A 22,174-nucleotide genomic window follows, 5' to 3' on the forward strand; every position below is an offset into this window, starting at 1 on the left:
TTCATGTAGTTAAGGAAGACTTCAAGACTTCCCTGTCACCCTAAACCCTTTCGGAGGGGACAAGCCCCATAGTAAGGGTTTTCTGGCCTTTACTAGAGCCTGCAAAACTCCCTTCTTATGCCTTATCCAGCAATTATTAAACTGCCTACTATGTACAGATCCTCTGGAACTGACAGCCTCCAGATGCCCCAGAAGGCTGGTGTCTCAGCAACATCAAGAGAGGAGCTGGGTTGCCCAAACAGGTTTCAAAGCAGACAAGTGAAACTGTCTTCCTTATATGGTGAAAAGCGCCCTGTCACTTTAAGGCCAAGAGACTTGGCTGCAGAAGGTCCCTGGGAAGTTTGCAGGCAGCCCCATCCTGTGTCTGATCCTTGCAGCTGTGCAGGTGAGTTCCAAAACCTCTCCTCAATTTGCCCTCTGGGATCCCTCCCATCTCGTGGCGGGTTGGAAATGCTGGTATAGAGGGAAAGAGAAGGTCAGGGTCAGTAGAGACGGTGTTGTCTGGAGAAGTTTGAGTGGGAGGAAAAAATAAGGTTACTGGGGAAATATGCAGTAATGCAGCCAATGAAGATGCATGTAACTTCCAGTGGGGAGAAGGCATCAAGGTTACAGAAGGCCCTGAGGCATTCCAGGACAAGGCAGGGGATACAAATTCAGCAGGCGAAGAGGAACAGATTCTTGGTCAGACCCTGCAGGGGTTAGTTTAGACTCTGGAGCAAAAGAACCTCATCAAATGCAAGTTTAAACCATAGCTGGGAGGAAATAATATTTCTGCAAGTGCCAAGTGCTGAAGGCTTTGCGGGAGCTACAGGGCTGACTGCAGCTGAGAAAGTATGCGCGAATGTTTGCAGTATCTACTGGCAGGGAAGGCTGCAGCCTTAACCCTTCATGCAGCTTGCATGGTTTGCAGGTAGGGTTTGCACAGAGCATGGGGAGGGGTGGGGGTGCACGCGTGCAGTGTTGCAGTAGGAGACGAAATAAATGAGTAAGATCGTGACTGGAGAAACACATCTCCCGTATCCCCACAGTACCACCTGCAGAGGAGAGAGCTCTCTAAGCTTGGCAAATTTTGTGTCATCCACACGAAAGGGCTGAAAGAAATCTCATTTAAGATGATTATTACTCTGTCACTTATGAATTCAGTTTCCTGATTTCTTTTCTCCCATGGCCTGAAGCCTCCAAAGATATTAATTTGAAATTAACTAATAGAACTTTTTAGCAGTTAAAGATGTGCTAGCAGAAGTGTGTATCTCTGAAAGGCTGCGATGAATACCGTGAGGGTTGGTATTTTATTGATAGAATAAAAAGAGGTGGGCATAGCTAGATGGTCATTTCACAATGCATCCAAAGCGCTTTAACTGGACCCATTCATCAGCTACAGTCAGAAAAGAAGTCTGCCAGGGAATTTAAAAGGAGAAATGCCGAATTATAGGGCTTGGGGTCGTCTTCCTCCGGGTTGAGTCTGGGCCATTCATCACTCAGAAGCCAGTGGTTTCTCCACAGTTGTTATGTGGGGGAGTGAACACAGAGGCGGGATTAAAATTCCTTACATACTCCATGCCTTTAAAATACCCATTCATGTGAGTAGTCAGTAAAGAATTCCTTTTATTATTAACTAACAAGTGCTCTATCCACTTGTTTTCTAAAGGGAGAGTGTTCATGAAAAGGGGTTTTGTTTTATCAACAAGGATTTGTTAGTGCAAGGGTCCCTCTCTTCTCACTTCTGATGGGTGGGCAAAGTGCTGACTGTGGCTTGCTGAATAGAAAGATCTGTTCTTAACTCTGAAAGTCACAAAGGACTCCCCTTGGGCCTTGCCCATTCAGACACGCTGATGTCCTGGGCAAAAAAGTTAAGTGACGCATTCGCAATCTGGGAGAGAGTGGAGTGCGTGGGCATAACGTTGCTTCATCTTCCATCAAGCTAACTCCAGAAAGCAGTGTCAAATATACTGCCTTCAAATGTGAACGCTGCCAAGAAAAGCAAACCCTCGTCTCCAAAGCTTGAATATCTCACAAAGTAACACACTGTGATCTTTTATAAGCTAAATTAAGCCATTTTAAAGGAAAAAAGAAAGAAAGAGGATGCCCAACTCCCTAGGAAACCCACTCCTAATTATTAGCAAGGCTCATTGTTTGGAAGTTCTTCTTAAACCAAACCCACTTCCGCTTGTTTTGTGTTCAGAGGCATAAGGAATAGTTGGTTGCTTTCCGTTGGTGTAAAAATATTCCATGTGCTTAAAGAACAATAGTAAACCACCTTAGAATCTCAATAAAGGTGGTCTATCCAAAAATAAGTTTAAAAAGCATTTTTAAAGACACAGGCACCTCTTGCAAGCGGCTCACTAATAAGCAACGGCTACTTTTCTGTAAAATCTCCTAACACAGCTGTGTTTAAGCACATGATTAGTTTCTATTGTTCACGTCAGGTCATTTTAAGAGCAGGTTTGCTGTACTTGCAACAGGGTTGTGTGTGACACACATTTAAACTGAACACATTCTCTCCGCCAGCTTAGGGAGCCGGTGATAAATGTCAGCAGCAGAAACATTTCATCGGAAGTACAAATCACAGCACATACATCAGCCGGAGATTGAGAGCTGTCATTTTTAGCAAAAGTAAGGGCAGGTCAGCCCCATAGCCCATCTTCCAGCCATGGATTAGCACTGCCTGTGGGAGGCTGGTGTTTAGAATGCACACTTGGCTTAGCTTTGGGTGGGGAACCCATAATACAATGTACAGGTGATATAGAATTCTACACTCAGCACCTATATAAGTTTGTTAACCAATGTCACCCCAATAAATTCAATAGAAATTTGGAAGAAAAAGAAGGCGAGAATCCACAGTTGGCTACTTAAAGCAGCTGTGAGACTCTGGGCTAGTTCCCTCGTGTGTCTGAGCCCCAGTCCTATGGTCTGCCCTCTGGGAAGATAGTTAATAGCTGTGTGCATGGCGTGGGAGGATGGGGAAGTTGGCACTGTAGGTGCTCAAAAATTGTGTTGGATCCTTGTCCTTTAATAAGAAAAGACTAACCTTGATCTTATCTACACCCCTTAGAACAATCTTCAAGTATGAATATGCGTCTAAGAAAGTGTAAATTAAATTCTTTTTCTTTAAAGGTTTTATTTATTTATTTTTAGAGGGAGGGGAAGAGAGGGAAAGAAACATCAATGTGTGGTTGCCTCTCACATGGCCCCCCCACTGGGGACCTGGCCCGAAACCTAGGCATGTGCCCTGACTGGGAATCGAACCAGCGACCCTTTGGTTTACAGCACACACTCAGTCCACTGAGCTACACCAGCCAGGGTTTAATGAAAATTTAAGTTTCTAATTAGGTGGAACCAAAGAGAAAGAGATCTCGCTGCAGGGGTTAACTTTGGAAACAGGTTTAAAATCTACTGGGTCACATGGGGCTTTGGAATGATTATATTCTTTAAAAATATTGCTTAACTGTTGACCCCACGGGAAGTACCTCTGTGTCCTGTCCACTGGCAGAGAGGGTTGCAGTGGGGGAGAGCAAGTGGTCTGTACTGAACGGATGGAGTAGAGAAATCCTGGTGGCGTTGCATCTCTTGACACATCTTCTTGTTTTAATTCTGTTTTATTGATTATACTATTGCAGTTGCCCCAATTTTCCCCCCTTTGTCCCCCTCCACCCAGTGCCCCCCCACCATTGTTCATGTCCATGGGTCATGCATATAAGTTCTTTGGCTGCTCCATTTCCTATACTGTACTTTACATCCCCATGACTACTCTGTAACTACCTATTTGTACTTCTCAATCCCCTCGCCTATTCCCACACACCTCTCCCATCTGGCAACCATCCAAATGCTCTCTGTATCCTCTTGACACATCTTTGACTCACCTTCCTTCCTTCCCCCTTCTCTTCACCTGGAGCTTGTCAGATGTGATTCATTCATGAAGTCCCCAGGCTGAGGAAGTTTGAGGAAGTGTCTAGACCAGCTTCTTGCCTTCAGTCAAAGTGGCACTTGAAACAACTAAAAACAATGGCCACCTACCTCTGCTCAGGGAAAGGACCTTTCAAGTTCAATCTATTATCTCCCTGCACCGGGACTGCCCCTAACCCTATAATAAAAGCCCACTTTCTCTTAATATGCTCTGGGTCTGTCCTTTATGTGGTGACAGATTGCTGTGGGAAGTTGCCACTGGGTTGGGGTGCTGATATGGCCACAGCCTCTGTGAGGGGCAGCACGCCTCGTCTCCTCTCCGATGGATCCCCTGGCGTGCAGACCTTCTTCTCCCCTGACGTCACCACCTCTGTCCTCCTTCCCCCGCCCCCCTCTCTGTTGTAGGGACTCCCAAACTAGAGAGGGCTTGCCTCAGAATAACCCGGAAGGTTTATTGATACAGTGCTGGGACCCATCCCCAGAGTTTCTGATCTGTAGGACTGCGCTGATATTGGCAATTTGTAACAAGTTCACAGGTGGTCTGGGGGCCCCACGTTGGGAAGCACTCCTCTAATCCAACACTCAGTCCCACTCACCTCCTCCATTCTGCGGGTGAAATAGAGCTGCTCTTCCCCACAGCTGTATGTTCCGTGTTCGCTGAATTCTAATTGTAACGAGCATTGTACTGAACAACCTTACATACATTATTTGTATTTTTCCCAACAACCCTGCAAGTTTGGTATCATGAAACACACACACTAAAAAGGGTAAGTAACTAAGATCTCACAAGTGACAAGGGGCAGGTAGGGTGTTCAGACGCAGACTTATCTGGAGAGATGTGCTCTTTCTAGTATTCCAGGGCTGGCCAATAGGTGTTTAACCTGTACACCCACTCTGATTTACTGGTAGTGGCTGCCTGGTGCTCTGGGTGGAGGAGCCCCGGATGGAATGGGTGCTCGGCATGAGGGGGCTCTGGAAGTGGCAGGCTGTACCCACTGGAAGGGTGGGGGTGGAGAGTGGCAGCGTGGGTGCCGTGGATTCTCGGTCCCCACACTGCACCCTGTTCATGGACCAGGTTTCCTAGGCTACTAGAATCAGATTAGAGGTGGGCATTCAAATTCGTTCCATAGGAAACAGTAAAATGTATTTGCTTTTCCTCCCCATCCTCTTTAGGGTGAACCTAAGTTTTTGAGCCTAGGTATGAGAAGGTATCATAACCTATAAAGTAATAAAATAAAATGCAACTGGTAGAGAAATAGTAGTAGTAGCCACCAAGGACATTTAGCCTTAAAATTGAGCAGACAAGAGAATTATATTAATTATAGACTGTGGATGTTGTATGTCTTTCAGTGTGACCTATCTAATGGATTGCCTTCTACTGAAACAATGCACTGGGACTTAGTAAGGAGGTGATGGCATTTCCAGTTTGCTCCCTCATCCGTCATTAACATTCAGTGTGGGATTTTTTACTTTTAAGGTCTTCATACTGTATCTGAAAAGTGAGTTAGATAATGCTTTTCTGCTTCTTCCTAACGTGTGTTATGTATGTGATTAAATGACTTATAACTTAATGGCATCTATTATTTAATCAACACATGTTTTAAAAGTGTGCCCCCAGGCACTGGGGACACAGTAGCCAACAAAGCAGACTGCTGTCATGGAACTTACATTCTAGGGAGGAGGGGCAGACAATCAGTGAGTGAACAAATAAAGAAGAAAACAGTGTATAGTGATGAACCTACATAGAGAGAGTGACTGTGTGTATGTTTATGAGTGTGTGTGTGTTGCTGTTTTAGATGGGGTGGTCAGGGAAGGCCTTCTGAGGAGGTAACATTTAAGCTAAGACTTGAATGTGGAAAAAGAGCCGAACAGGGATAGTCTGGGATTGCAGTCGTCCAGGCAGGGAGAACAGCCTGTGCAAAGACCCTGAGGTTGAAGGTAGGCAAGGGCCAGATCACATAGACTGCTAGGAATTTTCGGGTGGGGGTGATGAACCCCTTACCCTTGTCTAGAGGGTGTTTGGAGATGTGCAGGTGGTAATTCGGTTGCAAAATGCTGGAGTTGAGGACAGAACACTATTGGCTTTTCGGGGACAGGGACCAGGGATACTGAGCATCTGGCACTTGCTTTGGATGGACTCGCCCAACACTTGTCCTACTCATACTGCCCTGCAGATACTGTCTCTTGAGAAATCCTAAGAGCCTCTAAGGCCAGGGTGAGGAGTTTGAACTTTATCCCAGGAGTGGAAAGCTGTTGGAGAGTTGCAGGCTTTTAAGAGATTACTTCAGCTGCCGAGTGGAGAGCGAACTATAAAGGAACGAAGGTAAAAACAGGGAAATTCAGCAGGCAGCTGTTCCAGGAGTCCAGCGTGAAGATGATGGTGGCCTGGGTAGGTGGAGTAATGGTGAGGGTTCTGAGAAGTATTTCTACCTTTAAGAAGAAGACTGCTAGATACATATAATGTGTTGTTTCCCATGACATCCCTATGTGGCCTTTTTTTTTCCTCAAGAGATTTTTCAGTTTCAGAATCCGCTGGTCTCCTCTGTATTCACTTAAGAGATTCTTTTCAGCAGCAAATTACAGAAGACTTTGCTCTTGCAAATGCAAGCCCTTACTTATCCTTGCTCTTTAACCTCGAGGATCTATGTGCATTTCAAGTTGTTCATAGCTCGGGAAGGTAATCTATTTGATTTGGGCTTGTAAAAGAGATAAAATTACATGTGCTTCCTGAATAATAATATGTGATTTCTCTCTCTGAAGGGTCAATAGGAATTAGTCTACATAGATCATTTTACAAAACCAGTGCTTAGTCACAGGAATGACAGGGACCAAGTCTACATTTATTCTGCTGAGAGAGGAACATTAAGTGAACATCAAAATCTCTTGAAGGGATTGCAGGCGTTTCAGGGTGAATTTTATTTAAGCATTAAAGCCTTGCAGATAGTGTTCAGGTGCATCAGCTCCTCCCCCACAAAGGCAATTCAGTTCCCAAATGTTAGAGAATCCCCTCACTGCTGTCTTCTCTCTCTTTCTAATTACCACTTCTTCCTGCACCCCAGCAGGAAGTGGTCCCCAGACTGTGCTCAGAGTTCACCTGCAGAAGAAGCCACTTCTCACACACCTCTGGGGAGGAGCATTCTGGCCCCCAGGCTGAGCTGAAGGGGGGTGGGGCAGGGGAAGGAGAAAGAGCAGGCAGATGGCTTCAGGCCATCCCCACACCGGTGGATGGTTCCACTGAATGTGGAACTCAGGAGGTGGGTCTTCCCACTTTAATCTCGTATCCTGAGAGCAGAGGGGGTCAGATGCCAAAGGAACACTGGGGACAGGATGCAGGTGAGGCTGCACACCTCAGCATCCACCTAGAGCTGATGGAGTTGGGTACTCACCCGCCCACACATCCTGCCTTCCAATTTCTAGTTGAAACTGACATAGAGGAACGGACAGTAGATAGGACCATCCAAAAAAATCAAATTAAGTTTTTTAAATGCATCACCTAATCTACATAAACCAAACGCCCAGGAATAAAAAAAAAAAAGCAAGTGGTCTTATTTCACTATAGCAACCAAAGAAGAGGAAGCTATGCCTCCATCTTTGGGCACAGGTGTAGTTCTGCAAGAGACAGGCTGCTTCACTGCCTAGTGCAAAATGGGGACCAGAATCGTGTATTAGAAAGAAAGAGCATTTAGAAATCCTGTCCCAGCTACCGAGTAGTCATGCAAATTTGAACAAGGTCACCTTCTTGAGCTTCAGAGATAGAGTTGATCAAAAGTTCTTTCAGACTCTGACATGCTTTGAGGCTATAATTCCTAATGCAGCTCAAGATCTTCACTGCCCCCCAAAGCCCCTCATAAACCGAACCATCCACCTTGACCAACTCTTATTTCTCTGTCTTGCTCTGAATTTATAACTGCCGTCACGCCATCCCCACTGGCTCTGGAAACACTCCCATGAGCACCCTAGAACACTACTGTGGTTCCTTCTTTGCAGATCTCCCTCCCTCTACTAGCTCTTAAGCTTCCCTAAAAGGAGGTAGCAATGCCATTTTTTTTTCTTTGACTCTTGGGGCTTAGCATGCTACCTGACACTTACTAGGTTTACTGCACACTCTGATGTCCAGCAAACGCTTGTTGTTCGATGACCGTATAGGGAAGATGCAAAAATAGAGAAGAAGACCAAGCAACTCAAAGCTCAAGAGAGTACTTTTGTTAAAAGCCATACATTCTACATTCTGCCCATAACATCCTGGACCTCTTAGGAAGGGGGGAGGGGGGAGAGGGAGAGGGGGAGAGAAAGGGGGGGGGAGGGAGAGAGAGAGGGAGGGAGGAGGAATTGTAGATATTATAGCAATAATTTTCAGATATCACCGTTTTGACTACACTGTGTCTCCACTGAGACACACCAGTTTCACAGACTCTTCACAGAAGTACTAGTCTTACCTAGTCTTTATGGAATGTCTTATATTTGTAAAGAGCTAGCATAAAACTGCTGAGTAGAAATTTCCAGATCCCTTACTCTGTGACTTCATGCCTCCTTAAGCTGTTCCCGGGGTCAGGGGGAACCCAAATCAGAAAGTTTAAAACTGACCACGTATTGTCTTCAGAAGCCTTGGCCCTTCCACTTATTTAAAATTCATAACCACCATGGCCTCATCATTAGAATTGCTAAAAAGCATAGGGAAGGCCTTGTGGGAGGAACCCTTTAGCCTGTCTAGCCAAGTTACCAAAAATGGTAAAGCCTTGCTGGGAAGAAGGGAGGGAGTGGGGACTAACAGCAAAAGTGGCCTGCAATGGGACGAATCCAGTCCTGGTTCAGTTCCCGGCGTCTGGATTTGAGGGGACTGTGATAGGATGCAGTATCAAACTTCTGAGCAGTGGCCAAACGTTTGATGAGCTTTAGCCTAATCAGGGAGGACCATGCACCAGTGATTTCAGCCTCAGGAAAGGGGTCAAAAGGTGAAGGGAAACACAGTTGATTGTGCCTGTTCCCTGACCAGACCCTCTACTGAAACCATGCTGCCAGGGGAGGTAGCGAAGGCTGGGGCAGAGAAACACTCCCCCCCCCCGCAAAGTGTGTGATCACCAGGGGTCTCCCTGAGGGATACTGAGTGAGCATTTCTCCCAAAATATTGTCCGCAAGGCAGACAGGAACACGCATCTCCAGCTTCATCACAGTGAGGTGCTGTGTGTGGGCTTCCACCCATCTGTCTGAGCCCTGCTTGCGACCTGGGTAGCCAGTGTCATGAACTCCACTAATTTTACTTTTTTGTCCACTGTGAAGAGAAGCAAGCCTCTTCGTCCCTTCTTAGTACTGTCCTGGGGGCAGGAAAAGACACCATCATGGAAGCATCCTACAACTGTAAGTTTAATGACAATAATAAACCTTATTCAAACCAAAAAGAGCTGGGCTTTGGTGAGCTTCATGGGGTCCAATCTAAGGGGCTTCACAGAAGGGGAAGGCTCTGGGAGGTGCACAGACTTTGTCACAGGGGCTGCTGGGGAAGTCACGTCCCTTTGCTTGTGCAGATTGTTGTCTAGGGCACGAGCTTACATGAGGGGCTGGGGCAGCTTAAGCCCCCCCCCACCCCCGTGCAGTCCTCTTGGCCAAACAGAATGGATACTGAGGCAGCAATACCACGGAATGACTTTCGACAACACCTTATAGCAAAACTATAAGGAAAAGCAAGCGAGGGGTTAAGCTAAATTCTAGGGTAACGCTAGGGGTTGGAAGAGAGAGAGGCAGGGAGAGAAATGTGACCAGGGTGGAACGCCCAGAAGGATTTCAAGGTACCAGAATAATCTGACTTAAAATGGAGAGGTAGGGAATACTGGTATTTATTTTGTCATTCTTTAAGCTGTACGTATGCTTTTTATGCCCTGCTTTGTATGTATGATATATTTTAAAATAAAAAGATAAATTTTACCCGCTACAAAACAATAAAGACCCCAGGTCTGAAAGCAACTGATCAAGAACTAAAGAAGCTGCTGAAACCACATCAACAAGACCTTAAGCGAAAAGCAAAAACACGGAGCGGGAACCACAGAACCAGCATAGCTCTCTCTGTGAGTCTCCGTCTCTCTCGGTCTCCCTTCCCCCCAGCCTCACTTTATCTCTCCGCCTTCACTGGTGAAATTGTTGCTGACTGGAAAAAATTTTGTGGGAGTGAGGAGCATCAGAACTTATCTATGAATTACATTCGAGAGAAAATAATTTTCACCCCCCATTCCCCACCCCGTCCTGCTTGTCAGGGCAGGACTGGGCAGGACTGACTGAGCACACTTTCTCTTCCCAAGTTGAAAAGTTAAAAATAATGCCTCCTCCCTGCAAGCAGGGGTTCTAGTGCAAGGCGCCGTTGAACAGAGGCCTGTGCGACACTAGAGTGTGTGCAGCAGGGCGGCTGTGCAAGCCGTGCTGGATGAACGCCTCTCCCCATCCTCGCCTGCCTTTCCTGGTGCTGATCTCCGCCTGGGCTCTCCACTCGGCTCTGGGCAGCAGCTCAATATTTCTTTTTTGCTTCACTTTTTACATGCCTCAAATCGCCCATTTTTTCCCTGAGCCCTCGCTTAGCCAAGTTGCCTGTGTTTGGTTCCTTTGATCTTTCTGTTAAAATCAATCTCTTCTTCTAATTATTTTCTGTTCCACTTCTTTGAATCCCTTCCAATGGCCTCCATTTCTCAAGGAGCCAGGTGTTGAAGAAAGCATCTGGGCGAAGTTCAGGCAGAATCAAGTAGAGGCAGCTACTTGCCCCCAGGTCTTTGCTGCCTCTTCTCTAAGCAGCAGAGGTGGTTCACTGAAAGCACGTGACCATCCAGAGGCCAGAACAGTGCCCTGCCCAGGGCGGGCGCTCAGTAAGTAATTACCGAATGAAGGAATTAATTGGAGTCTCTTTTAAATGGTCTGGACTATATTATAATTTACACTTAATTTGCTTCCCCATCCCACCATCAGGTCTCTTTCTGCTTTCAGGTTTTTCGTTCTGGTTGAATAATTATTTCATAGCTTATTTCTTTGATGCTTTAGTTTACACATTTTTAAATTAAATTTTCTTCTTTCCTGATCATATATTTAACCTCATTAGTTTAATTCATGTCATAGGATTTTGCTGGTAACCTTGTTTACCAGATTAGCGTTATTTATAAATTATTCTATGCTGTCCTCGCTCCAAATAACTGATAATCATGTTCATATTGTCTTATTTTTAATTTCTCTTTATTAGAGAGTAGACTCGCTTCTATATCTGTTAATTTTCAGTGTTTTTCTAAGTAGCCACAGCACAAGGTTCATCATATTCTGTGAGTCTGACACAGGTCTGCATGAGAATAAAGACCATTGTCCTAAAATGACGTGATGTCTAGGATTTGCTTCCAAATAATGTAGTGGGGGTAGGGGGAGTAGCAGGAACATACAAGAAATAAGGTTACCATGGGTGGGTCGTCACCAGAGCTTCATCATGGGTACATGGGTGTTCAATGTAATATTCAATCATAGAAATGTTGGAAGTGTTTCTATAATATAAAGTTATTTTTTTAAAGATTTAATTTATTTATTTTTAGAGATGGAAGGGAGGGAGAAAGAAAGAGAGAGAAACATCAATGTGCGGTTGCTGGGGGCCATGGCCTGCAACCCAAGTATGTGGCCTGACTGGGAATCAAACCTGTGACACTTTGGTTCGCAGCCCACACTCAATCCACTGAGCTACGCCAGCCAGGAATGTAAAGTTATTTTTAAAAACAAAAAAGAAACACACAGATATAAAGTTGACCCTATGAACAATTATCTTAGGAGTTAGAGAAAGGGAATTCCCTCATCATCTTGCAGTTATCCTTGTCCTTGTCAGTTATTAGTGGCTCAGCCATTCCTCTGCATTCGCTGCAAAGCTTAGCCCTTGCGCCTCCTCTTCCCTTCTTCCCAAACTCTTTTCTTCCCTGGCAATGTTATCGAGCCAATGTGTGGTCGGTCCAGTGTCTCATACCTGCAATGCCAATTACCTGCACTTTCACTTCCTCTCAGCAGCCCACGCTCCCTTGATTAGACTTTAGACCATTTTTAAAATAATGTGGGGTCTCTATTGCTGACTGTCTAGCACTGTGGCTAAGACCTTCAGGTTATGTTTTGTTACAGAATTTACTTTTTCTCAATATCAGCCAACAAATAAAACACATTATATATGTGTATATATGTATATATATAACACATTATATATATGTGTGTGTGTGTGTAACACATTATATATATATGTAACACATTTTATTTATATATATATATGCTATATCCAGCCATTTCTGGCTTAAAATCCTTCAGGTCTCTCCATTAATTTCAAGTTCAATTCAAGTTAGTATCCTTCACATCCAGTTCTTGCTTTCCTACCATTTCCAGCCTCTTCTCCTACTATCCTCAGATATTCCCTCTCTTTTCCAGCTATACCTCTTCCTTCATTTGTAGGTGGCAAGCCATGCCTTCTCACACCTCCAAACACTTGACCATACCATTCCCTAAGATTGGAATGACCTTCTGTCATTCTGCTCCTAGGGGACTTCAGCAACTTTTGTTTATAACTCAAGACTCAATTCAAGCATCGATCCCTTTGGGAGGCTTCCCTGAGCAGTCCACCTGGAGTTAACTGTCCCCTCCTATACTTTTCTTCATAGCACTCTTAGACTCTACCCATCCTAATGCTTCGAAAGCCTGTTTCAATCCATTCTTTGTTCCCTTTCTAGACCATGAGGTCTTGGACCAATTTCAATTCTTCCTTCCCAGAACCCAATCCAGTACCTGGCACATAGTAGGTATTTGAATGAGTAACTGAATGAACAGAGGAATGGTTAAATGAATGCTAACTCCTTAAGACAGTACGCCCCTACCCAAGGGCCTTCTCCAGAGGACTGTGTCTGCGCCCTTGGGCCTGGGCAGCCCCTCTAGTTGCCTCCTAACTACCTCCTCAACCCACCTGACCCATCTCCTCTAGCTGTAACCGGATTGCCTGCCCCCCACCCCCCGTCACTGCTAAATCCGTCCAGCTTGGTGTTTCACCCAGACACATGTTTTCCAGAGCATGGTGCACAGTAATTTTAGGTGATACTCAAACAAACATCGTTTGACAGCCTTGTGTTTACATTCACGTATATTCAGTAGGGGAGGGGAATGAACACATTAAAACTGCGATTTCACCAAGAATACTTCCCAGCATGAAACAAACACAGGAAGTGCCATGGTAATCGATCTTACCCAGACCTTGTAAATCCGGGTCCAGGTGCTCAGGCATAATCATAAATGTCCCGAGCCCTCTGGAACCGAACCTTCGGCCGTGCCCATTAAGACAGACAGCCAGGAACCATACCAACAGGGAAGGACACCCATACTGAAGGCCACGGGCACCTCTGTTATATGCAGCGATACGTTGAAATATCACTTCCGGAAGTTGCTTTAAATGTGTATAAACACCTAAATATAACAGTTAAAATAGTTAAATGTCTTTTGAGTTGTCCGACCACATCCTTATGTGAGTTCAGTTAGTGTGGATTATACAAAAACTGACAGATTTGTCTCCCTGATGTGGATCCTCACCTTTGTCTAAAACTATCCATTAGAATATCTAGCTATTTTGATTAAAAAGCTCCATTTTCTCAATAAGAAACATTTGTTCAACTATATATTTTATAAGCTAATTAGATTTATTCTATTTTTTGTGTGTGGCATTTTTACTTCATATTTTAAAGCAATTTAAAGAATTACTTTATAGAATTTACAGAATTTACTATATTTACAGAATTTACTATATTTATAGAATTTACTATATTTTATCAAATCTAATGTACCATTGATATATAAAACATAACTATTTTATGTGGTACTAAGAATGACAGAGATGTTACCAATTATAATTACAAGACGACATTGATTCAGAAACACATCCCAATTTCAGAGGTGTTAAAATTATTTTAAAAGTATGTCCTAATTGCCCCAGCTGGGGTGACTCAGTGGATTAAGTGCCAACCTGAGAACTGAAAGGTCACCAGTTTGATTCCCAGCCAGGGCACATGCCTGGGTTGCTGGCCAGGTCCCCATTTGGGGGCATGCAAGAGGCAAGCAATTGATGTTTCTCTCACATGTCAATTTTTCCTCTCTTTCTCCCTCCCTTCCCCTCTCTCTATAAATAAATTAATTAATTAAATATTTTAAAAAGAAAAATAAAAGTATGCCCTAAAATTGATGAAATGCAGCATATGCTTACTTCACTTCTATTTTAGCAGATAACACTTATATTCCATTTATCACAGTGGTATAAAGTTTCCCTTTTGGATAAATTTAATTTTAGAATGAGTTGATGTAAAGAAAGGTATTATGAAAATAGGAGCAGAGGTGGAATACAGTATGGCAAAATTCTGGAGGTGGCCAAATGATGGCGACTTGGCCTCGCTGCCCCTTGGCCCCACCTGCAGGCTCAGGCCCACCGCACGGCCCTCCAGCACGGTGCCCAGGCCCCACCTGAGGCAGAGCCCGTCTCCCCGCCGGGCAAAGGAGAGGGGGTTGTGCAGTTATACCTATGCTCGGCTGAAGAAGGTGGCCATGCTTCACAGAAGTCAATGCGTGAGGGTGAAAAGAAATTCCTAGGAACTAGACTCCGGTTTTGGACCGCTGGGCTCTGTGGGCATCGTTTTCCCGAGAGCCATCCAGACCCTTTTATTTACTCAAGGCTTATGCTTGAAGGTTATTGTGAATCATTAACCAGAATGGGAGGTCACAAGTCGTATAAGCTCCCCTGCTTGCACAGAGCCTGTTTTTGCAAACTTAATTTTGAAGGTTTTAATATAGGTGTAATTGAGAAGATAAACTGAACACATCAGAGTCAGCAAATATTCACGTCATATTAAGTATCAATAAACCAGTTACAGTGTAATAAAATGGAAAGGTCTTATAAAAGATTATTTATGGGCTATTAGTTACTGGTATAATTTAAAAAATATAATCAGTAATAATTAGCAAAATTGATAATATTGGAGATGCAGCTGTTTCCACTCACTAGTACTAATAATACCAGCAATAATTCTATATTGTAATGCCAATTGAAAGCTAAGCCTCTTGCAAGTCCTTTTTTATCCTTATGGATGATTTTGTTTATCAGAACATCGTTGCCTATTTTATAAGAACCATTGCCTGGTATTTATAAAAGGTATTGCTATCATACACTCAGTTTTGAAGTGTATTCATAGGTTAGAAGAAAATTGTTAAGTGTAACCTGGTTCACCATCCTTTCTCCAAGCAGATGCAGTGGTCAGAATATATTTGGGAAGTAGATTCCCTGGGACTTGGTGTCTTAGGTGAGGTCTCTAGAAGCGGAGTCCACAACAGCGATTTGAGTGCGTGTGGTTTATTGAGGGATAAACACGTAGGGAAGTGAGCGAGTTGGGGCATGAAAGGGAAATGCCGGTAGTGTATTGATCAGAGGGTCTGTCCTTCGCCTGATGGAGGCGGAGGGATACATGGCACCATGGGAAACAGCTGTGAGCTTTGAAAGCCAACACGCAGAGCAGCTGAGGGTGGGTGTAGCCGCCAGGAACAGGAATCTGCTCAGAGCGCTACCAGCACCAAGTACATTTGGTGATGGAGCTGCGCGGGGTGGGCGTGTGGAGGGGAAATGCAGAGGGGGGGGACAAGGCGGCTCCCAGGTTCCCGGCATGAACAAGTGAATAGATTCTTGTATATAACAGCATTTCCTTCATAATACCAAAACTCTAAGATTAATATGGAAGAAATTTGTAAAATGAAAAGATTCTTCATTTTACAAATACTGATATTAAAAAACTTAAAATTAGTAAGTGATTTATGGAACCATAAAATTATTTATTTTATGAAAGGCAACGTCACGTAATTTATATCATAAATTCTAACTCATCCAAACAATTATTTCTGATGGAATTCTTCAGCATATTCAGAATAATTCATTTTAAGTAAAATAAATATGCATAATTTATTCTCTATTTCATAAAGTATTACCACCTGTTTTGTGATTATTGGAAAGAAATTGAAAAACACAAGGGGATACAAAGGTAAAACTATCACCTGCAATCTTATCTATGGTTAAGCATCATTAACATTTGGCTACATGTTCTTCTAGGCATATCCATTTAATTTTTAAAATGTGGATCACATTGTATGAAAATAGTACAACCTCTTTTATTCATTTAATGCTATAATTTTCAAAAACATCTCATTTGACTGCATTTATTTCACAGAATGAATATGCCACAATTTATTTAAACATCTTCCCATTTTTTGACATTTAGGTTGAAACTAATTTTTCACTATTGTAAATGCCACAGTGAGCTTCTTTATGCATAAATCTAGACCTTAATTTCTGTGTCCTTAGGCTAGACTTTTTAAAAGACTTAAGTATTGTCTCCCTCATTCTGTTCCTTGTTTTTTTACAAACTCATTCTTCTTCTCCAAGATCTGTAAATGATGAAATTCCTCAGGGCTGGAAACTTGATCTGTTCTTCTTACTCTCTCTATTTGTCTCCAAATGAGTCTGTTAGACCCAAGATTTCAAATGCCATCTGTGTGCTCTGATGCTCATATTTACATCTCCAAACCCCTCTCTCTCTTCTAAGTTCCAGACCAACACACCCAAGTACTTACTTGTCATCTCCACTTGCATGCCTCACACCATCTCAAGTAGAAAATACCCAAAAAGGATTCCACATCCTCCCTCCTTCTGCTCCCCTACCACACCCCACTCCTCCTCACTGCCCGTCTCAGAAAGGAGCATCACCTTTCTACTTCGGACACGCACTGGGAAACCATCAGTGACATCTCTCTGTCCCTCACCACCCCATCTGGTCAGTCACCAGGGCCTGTTGATTCTACCACTTAGATATATCTTTAACGTTTCTATTTCTCTCCATCTCCCCAACCCCTCCTAAGCAACATTCATCTTTCTCCTGGACCACTTGCTATATTTGCATCCTAATTGGTCTGTTTCTATTCCTGTCCTGCTCTGTCTTCCTATCCCCTTTGCAAGTCTCCACCGTGGAGAAAGTTTCTAAAAATGTCAATCTGCTTTTACAACTCATGAGTGGCTGTGAAGAGAAATATCTTACTGGCAACCCCTCTTCTGGCCACGTTTGCCCTTATCTCTGGCTCCAACCCCGTGGTTTCCTTTTAGCTGTTCAGCTTCTGTGCTCTGCTTCTTCCAGCCTCAAAACCTTTGTTCAGAGAGTTCCCTCTGCCTGTCCGCCCCCCGCCCCGCCCTCCCGCCTCAGCTGGTCAGCCCTTTTCCTGACCTCTGGCCCAGCACACACACTGCTCACATGGCCTCAGCATCCAGGAGTCTACCGTTTGGGTGCTCACTGCAAGTTGTCAGCTAAATTGTCATATGCAGGGTGGAGCAAAAGTAGGTTTACCTTTGTGAGTACACAAAGCACAGTTCATTCTTTTATTATTATTTATTAATTATTGGATGATTTTCCACATGAACAACTGTAAACTTACTTTTGCCCCACTCTGTATTTTTTCCCCGAAATGTCTGTTTCTTCGCTAGACTGAAGTTCCATTTTGGGTAAATAGTGTTTGCCCCTTTCACCACAATGTCTCCCAGTGTCTGGCATGTCATAGGGCTCAATAAAGTTGTCGAATTAGTAACAGGCACGGGGTATAAAAGTTGTAAAGACATTTAAAACATATTATCACATGGTATTCCAGAAAGTCTGTATCAACCAATTTATACCCACTGGCAGTATATGAGTGTTCCTTTGATCATGCCCATCCTGACACTGAGTATTATAGTTTTAAATAACTTTTAAATATTTTACAGGCAAAACGTGACCTCATTGTTATTGACATTGCATTTTTTTGGATTGCTAGCGCAGGTAAGCATTGTTCACAAATTGATAGGCTCTCATATGTTTTTCTCTGGTTTTTAAATTCATGACACACTGCTTCTATTGAACCATTTTTATTGGGAAATTTTGGAAGTTTATTTAGATGAATTATCTTTCTACCCATAAAACACCACCACCAAACCTACTTAACTGCCTCTGAAGGGGTGGGCAGCTTTGGAAAATACTGCTCCCCAAGATTTATGTTCAGTCATTGATGACTCCCCCTTACTTTGGGTGATAATATAATTCATCATGTCAACAGGGCCACTTTTGGGAGTGAAGGAGGGCGCCATTAATAATTATGCCAGGACAGCAGGAGTAAAGCCGGGCCATCCTGTATAAGCCAAGACGTATGGCCTCCCTAACTCATTTTCATGCAGACATAGAGCTCTGGGGATCTAGAGCTGAGAGCAGAGGTCCAAATGGTGATCCATGGATAAATGGAGGATAAACCTGCTTTTTGTTCTGAATTTTAATATAGATGCCTTTGTGCTGAGCTGTTCAGTGACTCGGTAACTCTCCCTGGAACTCCCTGTCTATAATGCTGCCCACTTCACTCATTTACCTCACCTTACCGACCCTTGGAGGCATCTGACAATTTCAGACAACTCTCCTTCTGTGATGAGGCCAGTGGCCCAAAGTGCTGCAGGGATTGTGTTGCTCATAAATGCAGAACTCGTCAGAAGTGGGGCCTTGCAAGTTCACGCCCATTCCCCCACGCTGCTGCCTCCTTCATCACCTCCAGATGCGTTCCTTCTGCCTGCATTGTCCAGACAATGCCCAAGCTATTTCCTGACTTTATAATGCTTCCAAGGTTCTGTCAACAAGTGACCAGAACAGGGTTTTCACTTCCTGTAGTGTCTTGCTAGATGTTCCTCTTTCACAAGCCTAACACATCAAAGCACAAGACATGCGATGTCTGAGGCAGCCCCTCTTGTTCTGGGGCTACGTGCCCACGGCCTCATCACTTGTGGTGCTCCGTCCAGCTCATGCCCCGGGTGCACCAACTTTCCCAGAGCCTCCTAAATGTCTTTTTATGTAACCTATACCCTTCGATGAAGCTCAAAAATTAAATTCAGAGTTGCTTACAGACTTGCATGTTCAAGAATTGCTAGGAACTTAAGGAAAGTAGACTATGATGACGGAAAACTCCTGGAAAAAGAAAGACGGGGAGAGTTTAGATATGTTGAATTTCTGTCAGGGCCGTGCAGTCAGAGGCATGACTTTACTGGGAGAAGAGCAGCAGCCTTCCTCTTCCAGGCTTGTCAACTAGAACAAACTTCCGACCAGAGGAATTACCACTAGAGCCCCCGTGGACTGCTGTGCAGACTGCGCACCGCACAACTCCAGGGGGAGTCCTTTACATTCAGTTGCATCTGGGAGAGTTGTTCCTCCTGGCAGGGACCTGGTAGGAGGTACAGTGTCGCGATCACCGACCAGCAGTGACCGCAGAACGCTGTGGATGGCTCATCAACATGCGAGAAAAACATACACAGAGACAACCAGGTCCTGTGGGGAAGTAGGAGCGGAATGGCCACTCTCTCTGGTGGGGAGAGGCTTTTTATTGGTTTCGTTCCCATAAGAATTCAGGTAAAGCTCATTACTCATTGCTAGGAAGTAAGGATCAAACAATAGGTAACCAGGAAGTCTGAGGGCCTATTTTGAGTCAGGGTCAAAGAGCTGTAAAAAACTTTATGGAAGAAACTTACTTCTTCCCTGGACCTTCATCATTCAACTGAGAGCATTCTAAACAAAGCAGGTTCCACGGGATTTTACATATTCTTTCTTAGGCCTGATCACCCGGGGAACCCGCCCTTTTGAGCACAGAGCTGCACCACCCTGTCATTGTTTCAGGCTTAGGTGGAGCAAGGGAACTAAGGCAACCAAGAGATAAGGAGATTTTCTCCCAGACATCGAAGACTCAGGCTATATCACAGCCAAGGAGTGAGGGTCCATCACCCCCTTTTGCTGTAGCCCCCAAAGTCCTTCCTTGGGGGCCTCCCACAGTATCGTGCCTGTCTTAGGTCTTTCCCCCTTTGGGGAATCTTACCCATCATTGGCTAACCGACCAAGCTTTGGGGTTCAGGTATGAATGAAGCAGCAGAAGCAGCGCTCCTGCCAGGGAGATAAGCTTTTGTCTCCTTGCTGGCTTATGGTCCAAGGTCACTCCCTCAGCCTTAGCCTTTGTGGGGGTTACAGCTTCTGATACCAGGCAGGGCGGTTCCCAACAGTGCAGTGCGCATCCTCCTAGCACTGAACAGGGCACATTCTGTGTGGCCTTACGTGGAGGTCCTGACACCCCCCCATGTGACTTTTCTCTGATAAAGACACTTAACCCTTTGCTGCAGTTAGTGTTGCCTTACAGAAGTTTCAGGGGGATCTTCGTTTCCATTCACGTGGTTTCTGTAAGCTCCATAGTATTTGTTAAGCCAAGTGTCCTGGTTTCAGGTTTAGAAAATAGGTCATTGGAGCTATTTTTTATGGAGTGAGGTTACCTAGATTTTGCCATTTCATTTTGATTGAGGAAAGCATAAGAAAACAAATGCTTTCTCATGGTTTGCTAGATAATCAAAATATTTAAGATGTTAATATTTCTTAAAGGTTTTTTCCCATTAAAGTATATATAGTTTTAGAGACAGATCCTACATACACCTAAAATAAGTATTTTCTTTCATTTATAGTGTCTACACACAGACCTGTTAGTCTGTATGCAGACTAATAAGTTAAGATTAACCCATTGGCTCTACATAAATAAAGGAGAAACACCACACATTCCACCTGCCTAATGGAGGGAGACCTTGGTTTTGAATTAGCAGAGAAACCAACTTTGTACCTCCTAACAAGGAAGGTGATGAAACAATTCAGAGGTGAAACCCCAGGGGTCTTTAAGCTGGAAGAAGCCTTTAGTTATTCACTCATTCAATTAATTCTTACAATTTGCTTAACACTGTGATCATGCAGTCCGGCCTCCTTCTGGAGGAACCTGAGGTCACAAAGCTGGTTAGAGACAGGGCTGGAAACCAAGCCTAGGCGCTCTACACCGGGACACTTTGCCCACAGTGCTGTTCAGTATTCCCACGCAGTTACACGCAGGTGATGAAATTGGGAGAGCATTTGTGTACTGCATGTGACTCACATGTAATTCCCGTAATAAAGATGGACTACAAACCCCACTGCCAGCCGTTTCTTTATTACTCTGAATGCCATAACTTGGAGAAGTGCAGCGTTAGGGCTAATGATTTCAGCATTTGGGAGTTTTGCAAACAAATCTGTTTCCAACCTATTCATACTCCTTGTGATTTAACTGTTTCAATCATGTCTTTTCTCAAGTGTTGTCTTTACAGATAGAATCCTATAAGTAGCACTGACCTCTGAGGAACATAGTCTCATTCCTACCTACCCTTGGAATGTGATTGCGGTTTCCTACCCGTGACAAAAATTAATAACCCAATCTCATGGTGGGTATCTTCTTAACGAATTTGGTTTGGGGGGAACTTAAGGCACATAGCTCGTAACAACCTGAAATTTCATTTTCTGAGGTGTGTGTACTCTGCCTTTTCACAATGAAATCTCCCAGCTTGCTGAATACCGCTGAACTTGTTGACAGTTGAGGAGGTCAAGCGCGTGTGAGCAGAAGAGAACAGCTGCTCTTGCCAGCTGCCTTCTCCTCTGCACAGCGCAGCCGCTGCCCGAGGAGCCTCTGCAGGGCAGGGGACTGGGGAGGAGGGTGAAGGTGCTGCAAGGAGACCCTGCTGACGTGTTTGCCTAGTAAACTCAGCCGTATGCATCTGGACCAAGGGATACTGAATTTTAGCTGGGTGACTAAGAGCAGGGGTAATGAAGCCAAAATACCCAGGTTCAAATCTTGGCTCTGCCACCTCACTTCTCAGCTTGTTGACATCAGGCAAGTTACCTAACCTCACTGTCTTCCGCATCCACACCTATAAATGGGAATGATAGTTTCTTTGCACGGTTTTTGAGAGTTAAAAGAATTAAATGTTATTACAATTAATAATCCTAGCAACAAATATTTATGACACTCCTATTCCATTCCAGTTACCATGAACAAGATAGAAATGTCCTTGCCCTTCACGGGATTTGGAGTATTTTTTCACACTAGGAGCCCTGACCCATTTAAGGGTTATGAAATCAATGTAATAAGGTGTGACTAGGTTTTGGTTTAAATGAAGTAGGATAGGATTTTACAAAATAAGAGTTCTATACAACTTTTTTCCAGTTATATATGTTTTTGTATTTATGTGTGGCCTGGGTCTCGAGATAAAGTGGATTTCTTGAGTTGTAGAAAAGATAAGCAGTTAAACAGCAGTTTCCACACAGCATGTGTGATAGATGCCGTGAATGTCATGGAAGCTTGGGAAGGTCACCTGACCTCAGGA

General features: G+C 44.0%; 1 protein-coding gene across 2 annotated transcripts in view; it reads left to right on the forward strand.

Moving 5' to 3' along the window:
• Nucleotides 1-22,174, forward strand: part of LOC114490625 (schwannomin-interacting protein 1) — a 500,197-nt gene that overhangs the window by 349,439 nt on the left and 128,584 nt on the right. Inside the window, exon 1 of one of the 2 annotated variants that reach the window (XM_036017610.1) lies at nt 321-385. The exons of the other annotated variant lie outside the window; for it this stretch is intronic. The gene's annotated coding sequence lies outside the window, so the exon portion shown is untranslated. Of the gene's footprint in view, nt 1-320; nt 386-22,174 lie in introns of those variants that run through there. 2 annotated transcript variants of the gene reach the window in all.

Source organism: Phyllostomus discolor, chromosome 2 (genome assembly GCF_004126475.2).
Source record: "Phyllostomus discolor isolate MPI-MPIP mPhyDis1 chromosome 2, mPhyDis1.pri.v3, whole genome shotgun sequence".
NCBI lineage: Eukaryota > Metazoa > Chordata > Mammalia > Chiroptera > Phyllostomidae > Phyllostomus > Phyllostomus discolor.